The sequence below is a fragment of the Myotis daubentonii genome, chromosome 4 (assembly GCF_963259705.1).
Source record: "Myotis daubentonii chromosome 4, mMyoDau2.1, whole genome shotgun sequence".
In the NCBI taxonomy this organism is placed as follows: domain Eukaryota; kingdom Metazoa; phylum Chordata; class Mammalia; order Chiroptera; family Vespertilionidae; genus Myotis; species Myotis daubentonii.
The window spans coordinates 44,988,349-44,999,897 of NC_081843.1; the positions used below are offsets into that span (position 1 = coordinate 44,988,349).

Sequence of the window (11,549 nt, forward strand, 5' to 3'; positions counted from 1 at the left end):
TAATGTTTTTAAAGCTACATTCAGCTACTCTGGAGAAAACAAAACTTTTGTTGTTTCTATCTTCTCCATCCCTTTTCCCTTTGAATAATCTAGAGACTTTTTTTTCTGGCCAAAGGCAGTTCCAGTATCTCGGAGCAGATTATTTCTCCTGCTGCTGTACCCTGCTGACTTCTCTAAGGGAAACACCTCAGTACTGATTCACAGAGAAGTGGGTTCCTGTCTCATTGATGAAGGCACCCTGCAGTGCCTGTCTCTGATTTCTGATTTGCCACCAGAGGCCAAGTACAGTTGACCCTTGAGCACCAAGATTTGAACTGTGTAGGTCCTCTTATATGTGGGTTTTTTTTCAGTAAATACTGTAAATGTATTTTCTTTTCCTTATGATTTTTTTTTTTTCAGAGGTAGAGAGAGAGAAACATCAACCTGTTGCTCCATTTGGTTTTTATGCATTCATTGGTTCATTCCTGTATGTGTCCTGACTGGGGATTGAACCTGCAACCTTGGTGTATTGGGAGGATGCTCTCTAACCAACTGAGATGCCCAGTCAAGGCTGATTTTCTTAGCATTTTCTTTTCTCTAGTTTACTTTAAGAACACAGTATATGCCCTAGCCAGTTTTGCTTAGTGGTTAGAGTGTCATCCCTCGGACTGAAGGGTCTCAGGTTTGATTCGGGTCAAGGACACATACCTCATTTGTAGGCTGGATCCCTGACACTGTTCATGGCACACGAGGAAGCAACCAATCCATGTATCTCTCTCACATTGATGTTTCTCTCTTTCTCTGTGTCTCTCTCCCTCCCTTCCACTCTCTCTAAAAATCAATGGAAAAAATATCCTCAGGTGAGGATTAACAAAAAAAAATATAGCATATAATACATATAATACACAAAATGTGTCTTTTTAAAATATATTTTTATTGATTTCAGAGAGGAAGGGAGAGGGAAAGATGGATTGAAACATCAGTGATGAGAGAGAATCATTGATGGGCTGCCTCCTGCACGACCCCTACTGGGAATCAAGCCTACAGTCCAGGCTGACACTCTATCTACTGAGCCAAACCGACCAGGGCCAAAATATGTCTTCATCAACTGTTTATGTTATCAGTGAGGCTCTGAGCCAATAACAGGCTATTTAGTAGTTAAGTTTCAGAGGAGTCAAAAGTCATACATGAATTTTTGACTGCACAGGGGTTGGCACCATTAACCCCTGCATTGTTCAAGGGTCAACTGTCTATAGTTTATGAGAATACTTCCTGTGTTCAGCAATTCAAGTACTTCTTGAGTTAATTTATCATGGCCCTAAAGCAACTAGGAAATACAAAGGCCAATGAGTGATTTTCAAAGGCTGAGAGTAAATGCTCAGTAAGCAGGAAAAGGTCTGAGAAAACATACCTTTCCTAGAATGACATGAATAGAAATCTCCAGTTATAATCCATAATCATCCCTCAGTCCTTTGCACCTGAGGGAGTTCTAAAACTCTAAGTCCCATCAACGGTGGTACCTTATACATAATTACTGTACAGAATGTTTTCAGATTTTTTTTCATGTTAGCACAGCCTGGATAAACAGAATGATGAATAGAGCTGCACAAGGCAGTTCTCCCTCAGCAGTGTGTGGCAGAATGTCAGGCAAAAATAGAAGGTGGAGTAAGTACAATGGGCGATAAATTATGACTGTGATAATAGAAATATGATTCCTTGAGTCCTGGCTGATGCTTACTATGACACATGGATTCAACAGAACAGGTTTCAAAACTCTCAGAGTTTTGAAAAAATTGATAATTACCAAATGTCTGCCACAAGAGCTTATTCTTCTACTAGGGGCCCAGTGCATGAATTTGTGCACCTTGAAAGGAACTATGGGCCGCAAGGCAGCGGTAGGCACAGGGGCAGGTCTCAGCCTATCCTCTGAGCCCCTGCCCAGTCCCTTCCGCCGCAGCCCTCAGTCCCCTGTCTGCTGGCAGCCCCTCTCCCAGCTGCTCCCATGTGCTAACGACGCCAGTCCCACTTGCACCCGCTGATGGCCTGCAGCAGTTGCAAGAGGGGGCTGCTGCCCCGATTGCCCCTCAGGAGCAGGGGGAGGTGGAGAAGCCCTGAGGGGTGATTGGGGCTGGCAGCCACCGCTCACATCCACTGACAGCACCAAGTGATCGGGGCCAGCGCCAGGCACTGGCAGTGGGTGCCAGCACCAGGCAGGACTGTGGTGTGCAGGAGCAAAGAATTTTCAGTAACCACCAAAGGGTTGCCCCAATGACAGCGACTGGCGTCCCACCTTGGTCTGGCACCCCCACTCACCTGCTCCACCATCCGGCCTTGGCCAACGCCCGCCATGTTCTGTGCTCTGCTGCCTGCTGCTGACACCTGCCATGTTTCGTGTGTGCCCCCTGGTGGTCAGTGCATGTTATAGCAACCAGTTGTTCAGTTGTTTGGTTGTTCTGCCATTCGGTCTATTTGCATATTAGCCTTTTATTATATAGGATTAGATTTCTATAACCTCTCTCCAAAGAGTTCAAAGTGTTGTACTGAATGGAATGCAAACATCTTTTCAACACTGTCAGAGGCAAAGCCTCGACTAGCCATGGCAGTGGGAGAAAAGATGGGAGATGGAGAAAACAATAACCAAGATGCCTTAATGACTGGAGATGACTTCAGATGACTGGAGAAAGAGTGATAGCTCCATCTTTGATTGTGAAAACTCAGCTGGCAAAAGGAATGAGCATACAAATAAAGTCCTGTACTACAGCAATCTTGAAAGCTTGGGGAAGCTTACTGCAACTCGGGAGACACATCACGTCCTGAACCTTGGGATCCTGCAGCAGATTTAGATCCAGAACATCTCATGATACAATTCCCTGAACTCCTCTCCCTAATGCCCTCCTGCTGTTAACACTGGTCCCTCTTATACAATGCTCATTTATTATGGAAAAATATTTGCCTCCAGTGCATCACAAACTTGTATTTTTGCCATTGGATCAGCATTCATTCCTGGCTGTATGTCTGCTCGAGTCAATATGATTTTACAACCAAGCCCCCAAATCTCAGGAACTTCTCAGAAGCAGTTCAGCCTTGTCCCCAGGCTGAGAAGTCACTACATCAAGGTCTATCTCAGAAATCTCAGCAAAGAAGCGTGGAGTCCAGTGGCTTGTCATTATCCATTTCTGCAGTCAGGGGATTATGAAGCTGTGATTGCGCAGACCTGGGTCACATGCCACCTTTAGAGCTGGGGTGCAGTTAGCTCCACCTGCACTGAGAGAACTAGAAGAGGAGATTCCCAGTGAATGCTGGACTATTAGAAGTAGAGTAAGTGAGTTCTGGGCAGCCAAGAAGCAACACGTGTCCACCTCAATCTCTTTTCAGCCCTTCCCTCTCCATAGTTTCCTAACACAACCTCCTTTGCCTTCCACTTAGATGTCTGAATATAGTGCAAATAATGCCCTTGGTGTCATACACTGTGTTGGCCTTGACTATCAGCAACCACACACTGGTCATTGCTGTATGATGAGGATCATTAATATTCATTTCCTTAATACAGTCATGTATTGCCTAATGACAGGAATATGATCTAAGAAATGCATCATTAGGTGACCTTGTCATTGTGCTAAAACCATAGAGTGCACTTACACAAACCTACTTCACACCTAGTCCATACAGTAGAACCTACTGCTCCGAGGCTATAAACTGGTATGGCATGATGCTGTACTGAATACTGTAGGCAACTATAACACAGTGGGAAGCATTTGTGTATCTAAGCACACCTAAACACAGAAAGGGTACAGTGAACTATGGCATAAGAGATAAAAATGCTTCGCCAGTATAGGGCCCTTGAATGGAGCTTGTAGGATGGAGTGGCTCTGGGTGAGTCGGGGAGTGAGTGACTGGAAAGGCCCAGGACATTACTGTGCACTACCGTAGGCTTTATAGTCACTGCACACTTGGGCTACACTACATGTACTTAATTTTTTTTCTTTCTTCAATAATAAATTAAACTTAGCTTACTGTGGCATTTTTACTTCACACTTTTTAATTTTAAAAAATTTTAGACGTTTAAAATAGCAGATTAAAACACATACATTGCACAGCTACACAAAAATATTTTCTTTATTTACCCATTCTATAAGCCTTTTTCTATTATTTTTTTTTTCTTTTGCTTTTTAAAGTTTTTTGTTGTTGTTAAAAACTAAGACACAAACACCCACTTTAGCCTAAGCCTACACAGGGTCAGCATCATCAATAGCACCGCCTTCCACCTCCACATCTTGCCCCACCGGAAGGTCTCCAGAGGCAACGAAGCGTGGACTGTCATCTCCTGTGATGACGATGCCACTAAGGTAAGCACGTAACACGCCACGGACATTCCTCTCTGCGACATTACAACAGCTACGATGTCACTAGGCAATAGGAAATTTTCAGCTCCATTAGAAGCTTATGGGACCATCATCAAATATGTGGTCCATTCTTTACAGAAACATTATGTGGCACATGACTATACTGTTTCAGTCTCTGCTCATATCTTTCATTAATTTCTGTTGCCCCAAGTCACACACACACACACACACACACACACACACACACACACCACAGAGAGCCAAGCCAATAGCAACATCTGACAACTACCACGAAGACCTGAGATAATAACCATCATGGTGACAGGGGAAACGTCAAGGATGGTCAGGGTGGCAGAAGGCGTTTATTACCATTTTCAAATTGACCTCAGAACAAGGCATGCTATCAATACTAAATTCACATAAAATAAATCATTCTTTCCAGTAAACTTCTCAATTTCTCCCTTTAAGCACAGTATTTCAAAAATAAATAAAAAAGAGTACTTTTTACCCACATCTGGTTCCCAGAGTAGTCACATGTAATCAAATAAATTATTGAGTGGTTCATTAGGAAGGAGTGATTGTACTTCCACAATGAGACATCTTCTCCAGCTTTTCAGAGCAAGAAGCATATATGATGAGAATAGAACAATTTTTCCCAAGAGACATCCTTTTTCCTCAATGTGATTCAATTCTGCCCACAGTCTGAGGTGGCCGCTGGAAAAACCCCACTATCGGCCTTTTGGGTGATCCTGGGGGTATTGACTCGTGGGAACTAGGTCTCCTGGTTCTCTCAACCCTACAGTGAACAATGTGGGCTCAGGACTCCCACCTTGCTAGGCTTGAGAGGACACAGGCTAAAGGGTGGCTCTGGAGGCGGGCAGCCTGGCTTATCATCCCAGCCTCCCTTACCCTTGTGAGTCCTCCAACAGTCCTCTCCTTCGGGGCCTGCATTTTTCTCATCTAAAACGGTGATGCGTTCCTAGCTTCCAGAGTTGTGATAGACACAGATGGTCCACAAAGAGAGTTAGCATAGAGCCAGGCATGTGCTACTACTAGTAAACAAACATTCGTTTGAATTATGCTTTTTGATTTGTGTTGTACTGTTTGTTGTTGCTTTTTATTTTGGTTTATGTTTAAGTGCTCAGGAGGTAAAGCTCAGCCTGAACTCTTACTTCCATCAGGAGAAGGACTGTCATTGACAATTTAAAACAGCCTTGAATTGAGAAAGGAGACCACCATTGGAAAACTTCATTCTTCCCTGGAAATAGGAAAACACCAGGTTTAGATTTTCCTTTACCTACCGCTTGGAAGGGCTAGCAAACAAATCTTAAGCAGCATACAGAATGTGTAATACACCTAATATGTGTGATTTTTTCTAGAGTTTGTGCTTCTATTTTAAATTATTTCGACTTTTAATTCTGGCCCAAGGATATAATATGACTCATCACACAACCCAAAAAAGAAAAATTCAGAGCATTATTAATAGTGATAGCTTCTATTTATTGATATCCTGTTCTGAGTGCTGTGTGTGCCTTTAATGATTATTTGAGATGGGCACTCTGGGTGTGCCCATTTTATAGATGAGGAAACTGAGGCTCAATGAAATGAAATCACTTTCCCAAGCCTCAACTACAAAGCTTGTTTTCTTAACCTGAGGACACTTTGCAGCCTTCCAAAGTAATTTAAATAAATGATCACAAATGCTTAAAAATAATAAACCTTAATTTGAACCAATACATCCTCATGATATTTTAGGACAGATTTTAATTCTGAATTCTAGCTGTTTTTTCTCCACTGACCAGGCCAGGTGCTCAGTCTGTTTCTTGGCAAAGTTTCCTGGGAATAGAGGTTCCTTGTGTTCCCTCTCCCTTCTCTAAAAGAGCAAAAAATTTTTACAGGAAATGCAGAACCAACCTAGCGATCATCTTCTAGCAATCAAAACTTTCTCCATTATAAGAACAGAAACATGACTCACTATGGTCTAAGCAATAAATACCAAATGTATTGGCTCTTGAAACTGAAGAAGTCGGAGGCAAGGCTGACTGCAGGCGGGCGGAAAGCACTGTTTCATATGATGCACCAGGACTCACTTTCTCTCCACCTCTTGACTCCGCTTTCCAGGTTTGTTCTTTCTCGGACTGGCTCTCTCCTCACGGAAGCACATTGGCTGCCAGAAGCTCCAGGCGCAAGCCTCGTAGTTTCACATTCAGTGGGAGGAGAGAATGGTTCTTTGCCTCTGTCTCAAGCAGCAGTCAGAGGATGATCTATTGTTGAACCTGATTACATGGCTGCATCCCTTATTCATCCTGGAATCAGTCACCGACTCAAAGGAAATAAAATGCTCTGATTGGCCAGACCCAGGTCATGTGCTCAACTGGCACCAGAGGTGACAGTAGCACCTGGATAGAGAGATGGGGACAGGTGCTAGTCCTAAAGAAAAACCAGGATGTAGTTAACAATTGAAAGAGAATGCATGTCTAGCTGCAAATGTAAATGATAAAACATAAGTGATTATAGGTCTTAATTCCCTATGAGCTTAGGTACTCAACTCTACATATTACTGTTATTTTTTTTTAACCAGGGGCAAAGGTAAATGCAGTCCTCCGCCACCACAAATGATACAGTGGAGTGTGGCGCACTTGGGGAAATCGCAGGGGTCAGCACACCTGGAATGCAATGGGTGAACCTCACCCTGGGAAAACCACCTTCACGATCCTGATCTCTCTCCTGCCAGGTAAGTAGCGACCATACATATTCTTAACTAAACTCCAGGCCCATGTAATGACAATAAGACATAACATTAGAAATCAGGACAATTCCTAAAATCCAGGCCAGATGACTACTGACAACATATGGGCAGTATGTTCTGGCAAAGTATAGATTTAATCAGTTAATATAAAGCACAGCTTACTCAACAATTAAGTTAGGCCAGAGTCAAAACCTTCAAATCCAGAGCAACATAACAAGTGCCAATCATCTCTTTTCATCCACACTCACTTTGTCACGACCTTGGAAATTCTAGGATTTAAAACAAGGAAGTCCTAACAGAGATTAAAGGAGCCAGAGGCAAGCAGGCTTAGAAGTTTTCAGCTTATCCTTAATGCTAACAGAGGAGAAAGGCCCTTCTCAGATGGCGCCCATATGGTTTACATATTGTATACATAGCATTTATGTCAAATCTACAGCCAGAGACAAGGGTGATGCAGAAGGAGCCCACCAATCACTTTTCCCAGAGCTGGAATCCACTGTGAACAGGATCTCAGCCAGGCAGTGGGGGATGAGAGGGGTCATTGTAGGAGGGAGCCACAGATCGGCAAGACGGAATTTGGTTTAGTTGAATGAAACTTTTAGCAGAGTTTGGGTGCCCTTGGTTGAATATGTTATTACGTTCTAGACATAAAAGAAAGGCACCGCATGATAGCTAGTGAGTGTTTTCAAAATGAAGATGAACATTTAACTCTAAATCTGAATCTTCCTCAAATATCAACTGCTAATATAAAATGCCCTAAGGATTAAGCAAGTCTTCTAAATACACTCTCATTTACTTTTTATTGCATTTATTGGGGTGACATTGGTTAATAAAATTGTATAGGTTTTAAGTGAACAATTCTATAATACATCATCTGTATGTTGTATTGTGTATTTATCACTCTGAGTCAAGACTCTATTCCATCACTATTAACCCCCCTTTACCCTTATATTTAACTGCACAACACACCGTGGAGAGTATCCTCATGAGATTCATTGCCTAAACTTGGCAGTCACTCTTAGAGCTGGTTCAAAAGAATATTTGAGGAATCAAATGAGCAAAAGAAGCCAGACACAAAACAGTAAATATTGAATGATTCCACTTAAATGAAGCTCAAAAACAGGCAAAACTAATCTCTAGTGCGAGATGGAAGTCAGAACAGTGGGTAAGTTGGGTGAGGAACTTCTGGGTGATAGAAATATTTTTCTTAATCAGAGTGCTGGTTAACAGGTGTGTTCACTTTGTGAGAAATTTCTAGAACTGCAACCTTAGGATTTTCTATATGTATGTTATATGTCAATAAGTTTAGTGAGAGGAGGGAAAGGAGGGTAGGGGAAAAAAACAAAAGGAAGACTGAAAGGAAATGAATGGAAATTTAAAACAAAAAATAAAATAACAAGAGCCTGAAAAGATGTTTCATTAAGTAAAATCACAAGGAGCTATAATGACACACCTATTAGAACAGCTAAAACTTACCAATGGTGATGCTGACAAATGCTGGTGAGGATTTGGAGAAACTAGTTTGGTGTTCGTGTAAAGTGGTATAGCCATTCTGGAACATGTTTTACGCAGCATTTACCATATGGCTCAACAATCATAGGCTAGGGCATTTATTCCAGAGAAATGGAAAATTATTTCACAAAAAATGTACAAACAAATATTAATAACTTTATTCATAGTAGAAAAATACTGGAAATGACCCAAATATCCTTCAGTGGATGAATGGTTGAACAAACTCTAGGACATCCATATAATGGAATACTACTCAGCAATAAAAAGGGATGAATTACCGATACACACAACCTGGATAGACCTCAAGGGTGTCATGCTTAGTGAAGAGTTAATTGCCAAAGTTTATATACTTTATGATTCCATTTATGTAACATTCTCAAAATGATAGAACTATAGAGATAGAGAGAAGATGACCGGTTACTAGGGATGGGAGGGGGACGGGGAGGGAGGTGGTGTGAGCACGGAGAGGTAGGTGGCAGGAGAGAGGTCTTCTGTGGTGATGGAACAGTTCTGTATCTTGATTATGGTGGTACATGGGATACAATGACATGAAACTATGCACACACACATATATGCACATTAAAAAGATAAACCCTCTATGGTGAAAACGAAATAAGGTCTGTGGTCTAGTAACAACATATCAATATCAATTCTGGGTTTTGAGATTGTGCCACACCTGTATAACAGGTCACCTTCAGAGGAAACCAGATGAAGGGTATGCGGGACTCTCTGCTCTCTTTATGAGTCTCTAACTATTTTTAAATGAAGGCTGTTTTAAATAAGAGAAGAATCTTCAACCCTCTCCAGTTTCAATTAGCCCCATACATGTTTGCCTATGCTGCCTCCCCCAGGCAGGGTTGCTACCCCAGTCTTACTGTTAATCAAGTGCATCTACAGATAATACACACGGTGAGGGGAAGCCCACCACTCATCTGGGGCTCACTGGTTCATCTCTCTTGCTCCTTGGGCTCGAGTGATTTGCATAGTGGGTTTCACATCAACTAGAATTTAACTCTTTTCCTAAAAGTGGAATCTTCATGTATATGTAGAAAGAGTTTCTTAAATATTATGAGGACTAAACAGAAGAATTAAAAGTAAGCCACTTAGGGAGACCATCTGCATTGAAATTAGCATTGGAAAAGGATGAACAAATGTAGGCTGTCAAATTCCAAACTCGAATTGTGCTGACAGCAGCCAGGAAGTCAGAGACCCTTCCCAAGGTGGCTAAAGGGAGTGGGAGCCAATGTGCTATCAGGGGGCTGCTTCTTTAAAGTCTGGGAGAAAGGAGTGTGGCAAAGGCCACGTGAACGCAGATCAGAGCAGACATCTTTCTTGGCCTGCTGATAAATGCGAAACTGGTTCAGCACACAGGGTAGGGTTTTACACAATCAGCCCTGTTATTATTACTGCCCTTGGTTGAAATTACGTGATTCATCAAGAGACAGATAAAACAAACTCAAACTTCGAAAGCCCATCTTTTTGTAATCAGGTATCAGGAACTGCTGTGATGTGTCCAAAAAGAACTTTGCCCACCAACTCTCTAGACAACCCAATGAAAAGGAAAGGATCCCTGTCCTGGCTGGAGCCACAGGGAAAGCCGCTGGGGATGAGATACATTTAGGGTCTAAACCCCAGGCTGCGTTCCTGGGCATGATTTCCAATCCTTTGCCACCAAGAGGACATGCTGTTTATTAACTTTTTTCCCTTTTATTTATTTACTTTTAATCTGAGAATATGTTTTTATTGATTTTGAGAGAGAGTGAGAGAGCAAAACATCAACATGAGAGAGAAATATTGATTGGTTGCTTCCTGCATGCTCCCCACCATGGATCGAAGGTGGATTCTTTTGGTGTACAGGCCCATGTTCCAATCAACTGAGCCACACCAGCCAGGGCTTGTTAACTTTTCCTTTTCAAGATGCAGGAAGCTCTAGGCAGTGATAAACATGTGACAAGGGAGCAGATAGAACCAAACCAGCCAGAGGCATGGCTGGCAAGAAATATGGAAGGGCCATCCTCAACGGACCAGTTCAATCATGTGCTTCTGAGTCCTCGCCTGGGGTTTCAGGGGACACAGATTTAACTCCCTGAGGATAAGGACTTGAAGCCAGCTTATCCAGCTTCAAAAGCGGGGCTATAATCTATTTCTTAAAACAAATAATAATAATAAAAACATGATTTAAATAATTGTTTCCTATTCCTATTTCTCAAATATCCCCAAGAATTAAAATGTTAATTGTTAATTAAATGTTCCCTCTTTGTTTTCACTCAGATTCCTCTACTCAGTACAGGTTGTAATCTATTTCATGCCATAGACTCATTCACAAACATTTTTATTTTGAATGAAAAAAAGAAGGCCTGTAAACATTTTTCTTTTACCTGCACTGTCACAAAACACACACACACACACACACACACACACACACACACACACACTTGCCGTTGATTTTGAAAAGAAATCTGCCACTACTTTGAGCTCATTGCTTTTAAAGCATGAATTGAAAACTCAAAAAACTGTGAAAAATGTTAAAGCCAGAAAGTGTATTCGAGGCTAACAAAGCCTTTCTTGGGACCCTCCTCATCCAGGGAATCCCAATTTAATACTAACTTACCTGTGGCCTAGTCTGTCCCCACATGAGTAAACTCCTCAAGGATAGGAACGAGGTGTTTCCTATGTAGTTCCCAGGCCCAGCCTGGTGATGGACACATAATAGGTGTTCATTATAAATTGAAAGCAAAAATCAATTTTTTAAGGAGACTGGGATTTAATAAAATTCTCTTGGGCTGCGGAAATCTGTTATTTTAGACTTACTTTCTTGGCTTAGTAAACAATACCTTACACGGGAATAGTCTTCAGGAGGTTGCAAAGCCCTCCGTGTTTTGCTTAATTTATCCAAAAAATGAGAATATGAAGTAATTGATTTTATCCAAACTTTAGAGATAAGGTGAGAAGGCTCTCAGGCAGAC

General features: G+C 41.9%; 1 non-coding gene across 1 annotated transcript; it reads right to left on the reverse strand.

Annotated features, from left to right (window-relative positions):
- Positions 1 to 6,900: 6,900 nt before the first annotated feature.
- Positions 6,901 to 7,064, reverse strand: LOC132234016 (U1 spliceosomal RNA). The gene has a single exon (XR_009452844.1). It is a non-coding gene; the product is annotated as a U1 spliceosomal RNA (small nuclear RNA).
- Positions 7,065 to 11,549: the final 4,485 nt, after the last annotated feature.